Below are 13,666 nucleotides of genomic sequence, written 5' to 3' on the forward strand. Positions count from 1 at the left end.
TAGTTAGATTATTGTTTATACTGCTTGCTGCTGATGGCCTCATCCATCGAAATGAGGAAGTTATATTTCTGCTGGGTCTTTCTCTTGCCAAGTTCCAGGTTTGGGGTTGGAAAAAGGAACTACACACAACACTTCGCACTTATTCAAATGTACAGGGAATAGAGTAGTTAATTTTGCGCTAAGGGCACACAGCAAACAATATAAGTGAAATGTGAAGGAACTGTGAAAATGCATAAGATTAGTCGCCATATCTTCCTTACTGCAAAAAGGGAGAACACTGATGATGAAAGTCACTGAGAGTTCTTGAAGCATTCCAAACAGCAAACAGGAAGTAGTTCTACCAGATGAAGTTGCAAAGTTATGAAGACTGTTAGTACAATTGCAGTATATTTATACTAGAGTATATGGTTATCAGAAGTTAAAAATATGTTTTGTCTTGACACTAGAATAATATAACCCCATGGAATTACAGGTGACAGCTTAGTAAAAGAGCTGAGCAGCTAGGTCCTACACAGAATTTCATACTCTCTTTACTTTACAAAAAATTACTCTAGCTGCATTAAGGAACAAGGACTTAATGCATGTGGATCTTTTACAAAATAGATTCATTTATCAGAGCTAAATTTATAGACAAATAGCAAGGCCAGGTTATCTAAATCTCTAAAACTATTTAAAATATACATTTAAAAACAAATACAATTTAAGGATTCAGCAGTTTTTAATTTGAAGAACGAACCCAATAGAATCCATAAAAGTTAACTAATGGATTTTTCAGATAGGAGTAAGTTATTCTTTCAGGATATAATAAAATTAGTCAGATTTGACAATAATCATTGCCATCACAGGCAGAAAAAGGCAGAAAATTTTGAGGACACCGAAGGTATTTGCAAGACTGAATTATGATAGAGTGTTTAATTAAATTTGAAGCAAGAGTGATTTATGAACCCTGTACCAGCAAAAGAAATCCTAGAGGGTGGATGAAGCCAGAAAGTAGGTTTTTGCCAAGATCGCCTAAAAGGTGTCTTGTTGTAGGCATTGATTTTTGTCAGCATTGATTGCGGGACCTGACTGTGTCCGCACATCAACATGGGTATTTGATTTCATATCTTAAACTCTCTCATTGATGGTATTAATTTCACAGCACAGCAGCTTTATCAGCAGCTACCCTACTTCACTCTGGAAAAAAAGTCAAAAGTGCTGGGTACTGGTGGTATACCATCCTTTGTTACATGACTACATTTTATAGGCATTTATATTTTTATTTCCTCTGATTTCATTTTCCACTTGGTTTTTACTTGAGAATATTATACAGACACATGGTATGCTATAATCAAATCCTCCATCATTTCTTCCCCTCCAAATTCTTTCCTGCCACCTCAATGTACTGTATTTTGTTTTAACTCGTTGAGTCCCCTTTGTTTCTCTGTTCTCTATGTTCATGGTTATAAGATTATCTACTTAAGTGTAAGGAGCTGTAAGGTGCCACATTCTTTAGGGAAACCCATGGTCCTTTCCCCATCAGCTAACAAATGACAGTCATTTGCTAGAATTTTGGCTGGCTATTTTCTGTGTAGATCTTATCATGAAATCACAATTGCCATGTTTTCACATGTGCAGTGCTACTGTCTGGGCCTCCAGTTACTATTTTACAAAAGATGCTTACTACCTCTATAGATAAATACATCTATAGATAAATAAATGGATAGATGATAGGTAGATAGATAGATAGATAGATAGATAGATAGATAGATAGATAGAAATAGATAAATATAAATATATAGATAGATGATAGAAATAGATGTGGATAGATGATTGACAGATAGTTAGAAATAGACAGATGATGGATAGATGATAGGTAGACAGACAGTAGATATATGATAGATAAATGAGAGAACAACAGCAAAAACTACAAAATCATAAAATTTCTGTTGTATAAACAAGCTATACCTTCCATGGGTATTTACTTAATTCTGAATAAACATGTGACAGACAGGCACACTTCCACAACGACTTACATTGAAGCACTTTTCACAAGAGCTTTACATTATAAAAACAATCTAAATGATCAGTGAGATATGGAATAATAAAGAAGATTGTGGAATAGATACATGAAGGACATTTTTCCAATAGAAATATTGAAGCACCTAGATATGATCACCTTAAGTATACTAAATGGAGTCTTAGAAAAATAATGTACATTGTCTCCTTTATGGTTCAGAGATTTTACTTATTCATACATATGTTTATATGACATGATTATAAAAGCAAATCTGTGTATGGCACAAAATAGACTAATGAATAGAATGTTGGAAAAGAAAGCAGCACAGGGAGGTGAGAATGTGTTCAACCTAAAATACAGCCTTGTATGAAAAAAATTTTACATAACACACTGCACTATGCAACAAAAATTCATAAGGACATTTCTTATAAGTCATTTGCAAACATAAAATCAAAGACAAGAATTTAAGCAATATTGACTCTGCCTTCTCATCTACAATTACAATGACCACTGATTTTGTTCAATGGTAAGACATTAAGATGAGTCTTAGTGGTCAGTGCATAACATTTAATCGGTATGACATTGTAAGGTTAATTTATCTCTGCATGGCCCTCATAGGCTCTTGTGCTTAGAAAGTCAGCCAAACCTGATAAAGTGACTTTTTAAAGACAAACTGTGGGTTTCAACCAATTACATGTTGACAGCTGCAAATTCAGAACAGTGTTTTTCCTTAACTAAGAACTTTTAAAAAATCAGCTCAAATGCTTCAGACTACAGAGGGAACGTGTATGACAGTAGTCAGATAGCTATTGAAAAGAGCTGGCTCCTGTAGGAAACAAGCCAAACAATAAATTCAATCATTTTAAATAGAAACATTAGAATAGTGTGCTGTTGCAGTCTGAAAAGGCCTTATTTTTTGTGTCTGCTTGCTTGTTTATTTTTATAAAGGTTCTTGTGTTATAGCTCAAGATGGCCTCAAATTCTAATCCTGTTGTCTTACTTTCCGGAATATTGGGGCTACAAATGTGCTCTTTACCATACAATATAAATTTGGTGATCTTAAGATAAAATTGTCTACTCACAGACTGGAGATAGCACCTCTCCTTTTCTTGGAGAACAGATTGATTTCCTGCTTCTGTGTCAGGTGGCTCAAAACTGCCAAAAATCCCAACTATGAGGAACCTCACACAGTCTTCTGGTCTCCATGGACACTAAGACTCACACATGCATACCTCCATACAGATCCTCAGAGGATACGATGTGCTGTTTAAGGAGGGAATGAAATATAATAAAAACAACAAGAATAAACTGTATTGTTTTAGGTGCTTTCCTGAAAAGTGCTATTGTTGCTATGAAAATCGTGGCACATTGCCTTCATCTTATTTATGCTTGTTTTTTCCAGAAGTCACTGTATAGGAAAAGAGTTGTGGACTTGTGTTTCAGAATTCACAGACTCAGTATTATTCTCCTTCTATTTCTGTATAGCACCATTCGCTTTATCCTATTGTTGTATAATTAAAGCCCAGTTAATGTAAATTCACCTTAACTAACATTGTGTCTTCATTGTCATCTCCATTATAAAGATGAGAAAAAAGTCCCACAGCGATATTAGTCCAGCAACTTTGTGACATACAGGGATATGAATATATGGTTTTACACTTTAAAGAACCACTTACTTTATGGTTGCCTCTCCCTAACCATTGGGTTTACCTCAATAGAATAGAGATCCAATCCTATCCATAACAGAAGAATATGGAAATTAAAAATTCTGAACATTCTTAAAACAACAACAGACAAACAAACAAAAACAAAAAAACAAAACAAAACAAAACAAAAACCAGTTCCCTCCTGGTACTAGGGAAACTAGTTTTTATGTAGGAGTAATGAAGTCAGTTCTCGTTCATGGACTCTTCTTTCAAAATTCCATGGTGACTTCATATATAACTACCACTTTAACACACTAGCATAATCCAATTCCTAACCGCAATCTAAATAGATATTCTTATATCCACAGATAAATGTAGTCTCCACTCCTTTTAAGGAAGTTTCTCCTTGTAACAGATGAAGATAATTTCAGAAAACTGTGAGCGATGAAAAGGCTGAGGTTAGGAAGCTCAGTCCAAATGGATCCATCAATAAAACACGTCTGTTTCCAAAGGTCAGGGAACACTGTATAAAGGAGAAGTGTGATTTCGTGTCCTCAAAATATGGACAGTTATACTAATTAAAACCTCACCATACTGGCTGGAAAAACATGTTTAACAAGAGTAATACCAATAGGCAAGGCAAAAAAGGGAAGCCTACAATTTTTAACTCTACACAAAGAACTACTTGCAACAAGGGAAGCTGAGAGATGGAGAAATGGTTTTCTACATGGAAGAACACATTAACATTTAATCCAATATCAAATGGTAAGTTATAGAAGCATATATCATATGTGTTTCTACACACACAAACATATATTTTGAAAGAGTGTAAAGTAGGGTATATGTGGAATGAAAAAGGGAGGGAGAAAGTATACACTTCTTTAATATATATGTAACATAAAAGATGAAGCAGATAAAGGGACAAGCCTTGCTGTACTCAAGCACCACAATAAATATTTAAATTCCAATGGCATGTGCAATTATCCTTTTATAATCTCGTAACATCTTACAAAAATGTGGTTCCTGCCAACAAGTCATTTAAGCATCACTCAACTAAATTTTTTCTCTTCTAGTTGTATATAGATAATCCAAAATACAGTTTTGGAATTGGACAGGTATGAATGTTTTCTTTGTCATTTTCTAAGCATAGCATGTAACAGGTATAAGAGGTGTAATAGGTAAACGATTAATTATTTGAAATGTGAGGGAAAATACATAGAAGGTTGGTCTAATCTCATGTTATTTAATATAAGGTGTCTGAGCATCAAAAATTTTAGTATCCAACAGTGTCCCAAAAATCAATCTCTAATTGATCACAAAGGATAATTGCTCATTGCTAAAAATAGTCTTACTAAAATTCTCAGCATTTCTATATGTCATTAGAAAAAAAGTGTTTTGCCAATTTATGAACCTAACAAATGATCAAATATTTAAAGCTGCGTTGAAGAATATTTTACAGGAAATTAAAAGAAGGTTGCTTGCTTCCTGTGGTTTTCCCCATAGCAATTCTTCATTATAACACAACATATAGTCATGTAACCTAGTGAATGTTTATTTAAAGACTACTACTTCACATAAAGATATAAAGTTAATCAATCAAATAATATAGTGTCAAGTTGCTTTCAAGTAATGAAGAAACCAGAGTAACTGTGAGTGTAATCACATGCTAAGAGGTGAAATTTGGGGAAGTGTTTATGTATCCCACATCTATAAATTAGAATTGAAAATATGCATTGGGGGATTGGGAAAGTATCTGATGCAATTATCATCTAGAGATTTACTTATCAATACACTCAACCTTTCAATCTCCTTCTGAATTCTGGCTGGCTCATTCAGCTCAGCTCTCCTGGCTCAAATTTATCTCTAAACTGACTGATTCAAACTGGCTTCTCTCTGCTTCTGACCAAATTGGTCTTCTTCTGTTGCTGTAAAATTATAAAAGACAAAAACAAAAACAAACAAACAAACAAACAGAAAAGGATGCCTTTTCCCCCACATTAGGTCTGGCACCGCAATGCCCCAAGATATCTGGTAAATATCTTCATCTCAGTCAGCAAAACCTTCCCACCCACTTTGTTTTAGCTCATATCACACTCGGATGGCTTCTCTTTGAGCCTGGCAAAAATTTCTCTACCCACCTAGCTCCCAAGGCAGGTTACCACCATACACATTTCTCTAGCCATCAAATATTCTCTTGAACTTAAATCACCAAAGGAAAGAACACACAACGCCATAACCTCTGATTTAATTGATAATATATACTTTGCTCATCTAGACATACAAAGCCATGTACACATCCATCTCTTTAAGAACAGTCTTAACAACCTGTAAAGGTGCAGAGAGGTATCTTAACATTGCTTCCATGTTCTCCTGGCAGCTACTCCTCTCTTGCTCCTCTCTCCTCCTCTCTCTAAAATTTTTCTCCTGCTCATCCTTCCTTCTTGTCCAAGGACAGGCCTTGTTCTATCTTGTATCTGCCTTCACCTGTATGACATCATCCTACATTCTTCTTGGTCTTAAATGAAGTTGAGGTTCAGTTTTGATCTCTCTCCGCCTCATTTTTTGTCTCATTCTGTCTCCACCTGTGTCACGATTTGTTTTCTTTGCAATTTGTCTATTAAATTTTCTTGGTAAAATCTGCCTCCTATCCTTCTCTTTCTCTGTGCTGCTCCCTTAAGTCTCTATTTCTATCCTATCTATGACTCCTTCTCCAGATCTTTCTCTGATTTATTACTTTGCCTGCCCCTCAGACTTCATCTTCAAACATGACTGCTTTCTTCTACAAACTAACTTTACTTCCATTGTTAGGGATTAAATGTGTTCTAAGGGCCTGTTTGTATTCTAGCCAGATCATAGTGTCATCCAAGTTTGTCTGCATTTCAGCTGAACTATAACTTTGATGTGATCCCTTGCCAGAGCAGCCATGTTGCGGGATTAAAATTCCTCTACAAGAAAGATGTGACATTGCTCCATGATTTATGGGCATTACTGTCTTTTGACTTTCTGACAAAAAATGGTATTGATCCCACACTATTCCGTCTATCTGGTACAAAATAACCCTATTATTTGTATACCTTCAGGTTAAGATATCTCTAAAGTACATTTTCAGTATTCTTAAATATTTAATGTATCCTAGGGAAAAGACTTCAGATACTAAACTAAATTTTTAATTGAAAAGTTACATCATTATAGGGGAAAGTATTCAAAACCCATGCATATGTTTGGATGGCATAGTACATTACTTGTAGATATTGGTGTTCTAAATACCTTTATATGAATTCTTTATGTTTTGAAAACAAAACTTTATAAAATTTAAGAGGATGCTTTAAAAAGAATTATATATACACCTATGATTCATGAAGATAGATGTTCCCATAAGAGAACTGAAATAATAAAAAATAATTTTGTTAAAAGAAATTACAAGTCCAGACAGCACAAAGGGCAAATGCCTGAAATCATTTTAACAGTTTAACATAAATTTGGTAGAAAATTAAATAGAATTTGTTAGATAAAGCAAGATAACATTTGTACTCAATTCTACTTTTCACATTTTGTATTTTCTGCACTAAAAGGCTAAGTAGCTCTTTGTAGTTTACAATATAATCACAATAGCTATGTTAATTATACATTCATTTTCTTCTTCACAAAAATGTGTCTCCAAAGACCAGAATAATTTGACCCATAATATCTGCACCTATGATGGTTTTCAATATTAAAATCTTTATATTTTTCCAAAGTTAAATTCTAATTTTCAAGGCTTTCTCTTGAATGTATCATTTATTCTAACAGTTAGCTTATTCAAATTATGTGCAAATTCAGCATGTATAACTTTTACAGAATTGGTTTTCACTACTCCATTCACTTTCTGTCAGAATAATACACATTATTTCACTTTAGATTTCGAGTATCAAGAAAAGAATTTCTCTGGTTGAGTGAAATCTTATTTACAGAGTTTCATTTGCTTGTAAGAATCAAAATAACTGCATCTATGTTTAATCTGAGTATCACTTTTTGGTATCTTGAAATCATTGTGCTTACAGCCAGACCATTGGGGCTTGACTAGATTACAAATAAATTCTGGAATAACTTTTATCAAAGCAGTTATTCAATACATGGAGTCTCATTTTTTACAATGGTTGAACTTGTAGACTTTAAATTTCATTTTATTAAGTAAAAAGGAAATATATTCTTCCTATATTCATATCAATAATGAATCAGCAAGAATAACAGTTTAAAAACTTAAATTTCAATATTTAAACATATACATAGTGTTTTAGGAACTTACAATTAACTTTCAAAATTCAAGCTACATCCCTGTAATAGGTGGAGTCAAGAAGCTCTAGAGTTCAAGCAAATATTAACCAAACAGGACATTCAGATACAGTCAAGCACAACAACCAAATAATAGTAATGATCATAATAAAAAATTAATGTATTTTAGTAAGATGAAGAAAATTAATTACAATAATGAATAAAATATCTAATATTTTTAAAAGCTTGATATTCTGATTTTCTCATTCTTTCATCAAGATTTTAATCTTCATTTATTGAACTGTTAATTGTAATAGGAGTTTGAAAGTAATTCTGAGGTATGTTTTTATTTATAGGGAATTTAAACAGTTACCACTTAGCAATAAAAGTACTGTCAATGACTTTGATATTACTAAGTAACCATAAAATAATTTTAATACCAACAGTGTTTATGCTAGCTGTAGATGCTTCCAGATACTAATGGGATTCTTATAATTTCTACTTTGTACATCAGTGAGAAAAACACGTAATGAAATTAGTAAGAATTATTTTCAAGGCAGTGATTACTAAGCGGAAAACAGGCTAATGTGTTGAACAAGTTTTAGGTAAGTAGTGTTATTTAAAAGTATAATAAAAGATAAAATAGTATATGCAAGGACATATTCATGGGAAAATGAAGAAGGCTTCAGGTACAATGTAGCATTTGTAATGACCTTTAATCTAGATAAACTTGTAGCAGGTTGGAGAGGATTTCAAAGGATGGGGGTTGGAAGGAGGCAAGGTAACCTTGGTCTTGACAGTAAGGTAGAAATAAAAAATAAGAAGTTCAGCATACCATGAGATATCACAGCACATCAAAATATTTCAATAAAAACTTATTTATGTTTTAAGTTAGATGTGATATTAATTTCAACACTGAATGCAACAGTCTTTATATTTTCTTTGGAAATGCATCATTATTTATGATGTTTAGTTTAAGTAGTATAATATCATAATGCAAATAATTCCTGTGCCTGAATGTATAGACTACCACTGTGAGAGATCCTGAAGTAAATTATCTAGTAGTGCTATTGTGAATATCTATTTACATTCTTTCTTGCAAGTGAAGGGCTTTTCATCTGGGTAGAGATGTTACAAGTGGCAGATATTTCCATTCCCCATATGAGTGATTCTCAACCTTCCTAAACTATGACCCTTTAATATAGCTCCTCATTCCGGCAACCCCAACCATAAAGTTATTTCATTGCTATTTTATAACTATAATTTTACTAGTTATAAATTATAATGTAAATCTCTGATATGCAGGATATCTGATATGCAATGATCACTTGACACCCCAAAGAGGTCCTGTCCCACAGGTTGAGAACTACTGCTCTACTGAAGGACAGCAACTTAAAGGAAATGTATTTAGTTAGATTGATGACGTTGTGTTTTGAGGCCAACGTCAGCTGGCCTCTTTCCATTTTGACCAGGCTGAAGCTTATCACCATGGTGTTAGGAACATTTGAATGAGGCCAGTCACTTTAGGGTAGCCAGGAAGTAAAAAAGAGTGAAGCAAGAGGATAGGGAGAGATAGGGATTGAAAGAGTAGTTCCAGGATCAAGTACCCTCTGTAAAAGCATGTCCTCAAATAAGTGTTTCTCATTGTATTCACATTCTATAGCTCTAGGCAAATCCTAGTGATATCAATTGGAGAGCAAGCTATCAATAAAGGATCTAGGGAACATATTAAATACAAACTATAGTGCACCAACTAAAACTCATGACCTTCCCACAATGCACAATACATTCACATACTTTCCAAGACCCCCCATCATCATAGTTGTCCAAGCTCGGTTTCCTCTGGAATTGAGGTAAATCTAAGTAAGCTACACAATTCTAAGAGTACAATGGGGTGCAATGCGGGGGGGGAGCATTTGTGGTAGGAGGAGAGGGGCAGATATGGGAGGTAAAAACAATCCATCCATCCATCCATCCATCCATCCATCCATCCATCCATCCAATCATCCCTCCATCCATTCATATGTACATAAATGGAAAATCTAAAATCAAGCTATATGTTGTGATCATGTAATGATGCAGGAAAATATTTTCAATCCAACAGAACAGGACCACCGAATATGGACTGAATCAAAGTGAGGCTGGAACTCGCAGACTCAACAATTTTTTGTAGAATGTGGAACCAAGACATTTTTTGCTCCCAGAACTTAGAGGGCTTAACGGAGCTGGCAAAAGCAGTGGTAAGTGGCGCCCTCTAGTGTTATAGTGCTCATCAACTCTGTTGGTATAGGGGGCCCTTGTAATCAGATGTTAACAGCTCTCAGCCCAAGTTCTTAGCCTGAAAGACTTAATAGCTCTCTGTAGCTTCTGATCACCAAGCTACCCTGAGGTCTTACACTTTATAATCCTCCTTAGTTTGGGCAATCTGCAATCTTCCTTTCTCTTCCTCTCAGCCCTGTTCGCGCCTGTCTTACCACTCCTCTTCCTCTCGTCTCCCTGGTTATAACTCCTATAACTGTAACACCCTCTTCTGTCATCCTTTGGAAACTGCATTTAGGATCATATACCCCCGATTCCTCCCCACATACACACACACGCATGCACACACACATGCACACGCACACACACCCTACATACAATTTAAAACAATTAACTAAATTATAAAAGAATTAAAGATTTAGAACTAACCTTAGACCCTGTGAACCACCCACAATCTTACCATATGGCTCATTATGGAACTTCACATAGTTTAACATGATCCCCTCATTTTTTGTCCAAAGAATATTTCCCAACTAACACTTTTTTCCATTTATCCATAATATTGGTATTGGGATCATGTTGCAACTTCCTAGATGCTCCTTCTTCCTGTTTTCCCGGTTGTACTATTGCTATTCTTTCTTGGAGGCTTAATTGGCATATAAAACTAAATAGTGCATAGATGCCTAGCTGTGTATCATTTGTTTCACTTCCTTTCTGTCACCAGTTTATAGCGTCAACTTGCTGCAAGAAAGTCTGTAAGTAATGGCAGCTGCCAATCTGTGACACTTCTCACCCCTTAGCATGCTGAGGCAACCACCATATTCAGTGCTGCAAATAAGGTTTTCACAGAAAGCGAATTAAAATGGCAAAGAACTTGAGTAGCTTCTTCGAAAATGAGTAGACTTAGAGGGAATTACAAAGTAACTCCAAGGACTCCCATCTGCTGATGCATGCATCTAATGAAAATCTGATGACTGTGTGTGACACCCAGAAACTTCTTAGGCTTTTACTTCAAGTGCGTGGGACATCACAGGGACAGGGACTATTGCAGATCAAATTAATCCCCACACCAATTCATTTAATCAATTAGGAGATTACAGTCTCCTGTTAGCCTGAAGAAGCAAATGGCCCCTGTTATGGTTTGTATGTACTCAGCACAGGGAGAGGCACGATTCAAAGGTGTGGACCTGTTAAAGTGGGTGTGTCACTGTGGGTGTGGCCTTTAAGACCCTCATTCTAGCTGCTGAGAAGGCAGTATTCTGCTAGCAGCGTCAAGATGAAGATGTAGAATTCTCAGCTCCTCCTGCACCATGCCTGCCTGGATCCTGTCATGCTCCCGCCTTGATATTAATGGAATGAACCTCTGAACCTGTAAGTCAGCCTCAACTAAACTTTGTCCCTTATAAGACTTAGGTTGGTCATAGTAATATCTGTTCACAGCAGTACAACCCTAACTAAGGCAGCCCTCTCTCTACACTACACAAGAGAAGGAAAAAAGAGCCTGGGGAATGTTTCTAACATCTAAATGTCATCAAACCCCTGCACCTAAGTGTGATAAAAAATGGAGAGTGTAGCCCTGATTTTGTATATGGAGTCCCAGATGAACTTTCAGCCCAGCAACAGTGATATCAGCCTGTAAAGACCCCCTAAGCAAAAGCATTTTTAAACATCTTATTATCACACACACAGACATACACACACACACACACACACACACACACACACACACACACACACACACACACGACAGGAAATTGATCTGGTTTCAAACCACCAAATATGTGGTAACTCATCGTGTAGCAAAAGAGATGTCTACCTTACAATGCAAGCTGATATTCTAGTTTAAATGGGGCAATGTATACTAAGTGTACATGTGGAACTGTGCCTTGTTCCTTACTTTAGGACAAAATTTAAAAATATTTGTTCATGTGCAACTGGACATGTTCTGAAATCCATTGATTTATTATCAAGAAACTGTGTGGTCTCTATTTTCTCAGTGAAATTTGTGATATTAGACATTATTCATTTTTATCACCTTTATTCTCCTAATCTACATAGTTTTAAGCTGACAGTCATTTCAATGTGTTTTGTGGCAAAAAATAATGCTACCGTTTGCTAAGAAAAAAAGTGGTGAGAGTCCCATTTAAAATATATGCAAATTTGATTAACAACAAAATTTAAATATATATTTCTCACCAAAAGAAATATAAATGTTATTAATTCATTAATTTGCACAAAAGGTTTAAGAGATTATTTTATTAACGAAAACTATTTAAAATACTAGAATTATCTTTTCTGTTCTGGGGGGAGAACTTCTTTGTAGAAATCACTTACACATTGAGATATGTGCTGTCTATTCTTGGTTGTCAGTTTAACTGAAAACACCTAAGCATCTGAAGACATTTATGTGGTGTTTTTCATTAACTGCACCATCTGCTGTAGAAAGACACACCCTAGGTCTGGGCCATACTTTTGCTGGCAGCCAATATATTGAGCATGGAGGAAGGAAGCTTTTGCTGTTTGCCTACTTGTCTTCTCTCTCACTGACATGGTCATATACTGCTGCTGTGTCATCCCTTCACTGCTATTACAGCCTATGTCTTCTAAATTCTGATATATCCTCAGAACCAGTTGATATATCCACCCTCTTGAATTGAACAATGATTCACATTCTTAAACTTCCCACTGTGAACAGCCATCATTAGACTAGCCTGTAATTCATTCTAATAAACTCCATATGTAAAGAGAGAAAGGGGAGACAGGCAGACAGACAGACAGACACAGAGAGAGAGAGAGAGAGAGAGAGAGAGAGAGAGAGAGAGAGAGAGAGAATGAGAGAGAGAACAAGAGAGAGAACGAGAGAGAGAGAGAGAGAGAGAGAGAGAGAGAGAGAGACTCTTGATCTGTTCTGTTTCTTCAGAGAACCCTAATAGAATGTGAAGGAAATTAAGTCTTTGCTATTCCTAGTTAGCACTTACTTCCACTCATGTCAATAGTTATATTTTAATATTTACAAGATTTCAAAGACTCCGATTTTGTCATTTATTTCATGCTTCACTTTGTATAAACGTCATCCCATCCAGAGGTCACTGCTGTGGTGACTCATACTTTAATGGTAATTACACCTTTAAATTGATGCTAAGTTCAATCAAGAGTGGAATATGTATTTGTTTTTCTAGAGATATACATCTTTTATTATGGTGGTTTATAGGCTATGGTCCAGGTAGCATAACAATGATTGTCAAAAAAAAAAGTCTGAGAATTCAATGCTTCTTTTTTTCAAGGAATAAAAATAAATGACTTTTTAAAATCACACTTCAAAGTTTTTCGGGTACATCAAAATTTAACAAAAGCAGTGTGATATATTGTATCTTTCTAGAAATCCTAACTTCTTAAAAACTGAAATTTCAGGACATAGCCAAAGGGGAATTCCTGACTTGACCACAGATTTCAGGGCTCTGAATACATCAGATTCTAATGTCCTATGCATGACCTAGCTAAGGTTTTCTTC

The 13,666-nt window shown here is 35.3% G+C and overlaps 1 long non-coding RNA gene across 1 annotated transcript in view; it reads left to right on the top strand.

Annotated features, from left to right (window-relative positions):
- The window catches only part of LOC120094657 (uncharacterized), a 46,607-nt gene that overhangs the window by 12,628 nt on the left and 20,313 nt on the right, over positions 1-13,666 (top strand). The window contains exon 2 of the long non-coding RNA XR_005489079.2: positions 10,001-10,136. This is a non-coding gene — a long non-coding RNA (uncharacterized LOC120094657). The remainder of the gene's footprint in view (positions 1-10,000; positions 10,137-13,666) is intronic.

This window comes from Rattus norvegicus, chromosome 9, assembly GCF_036323735.1.
Source record: "Rattus norvegicus strain BN/NHsdMcwi chromosome 9, GRCr8, whole genome shotgun sequence".
NCBI classification, from domain to species: Eukaryota; Metazoa; Chordata; class Mammalia; order Rodentia; family Muridae; genus Rattus; species Rattus norvegicus.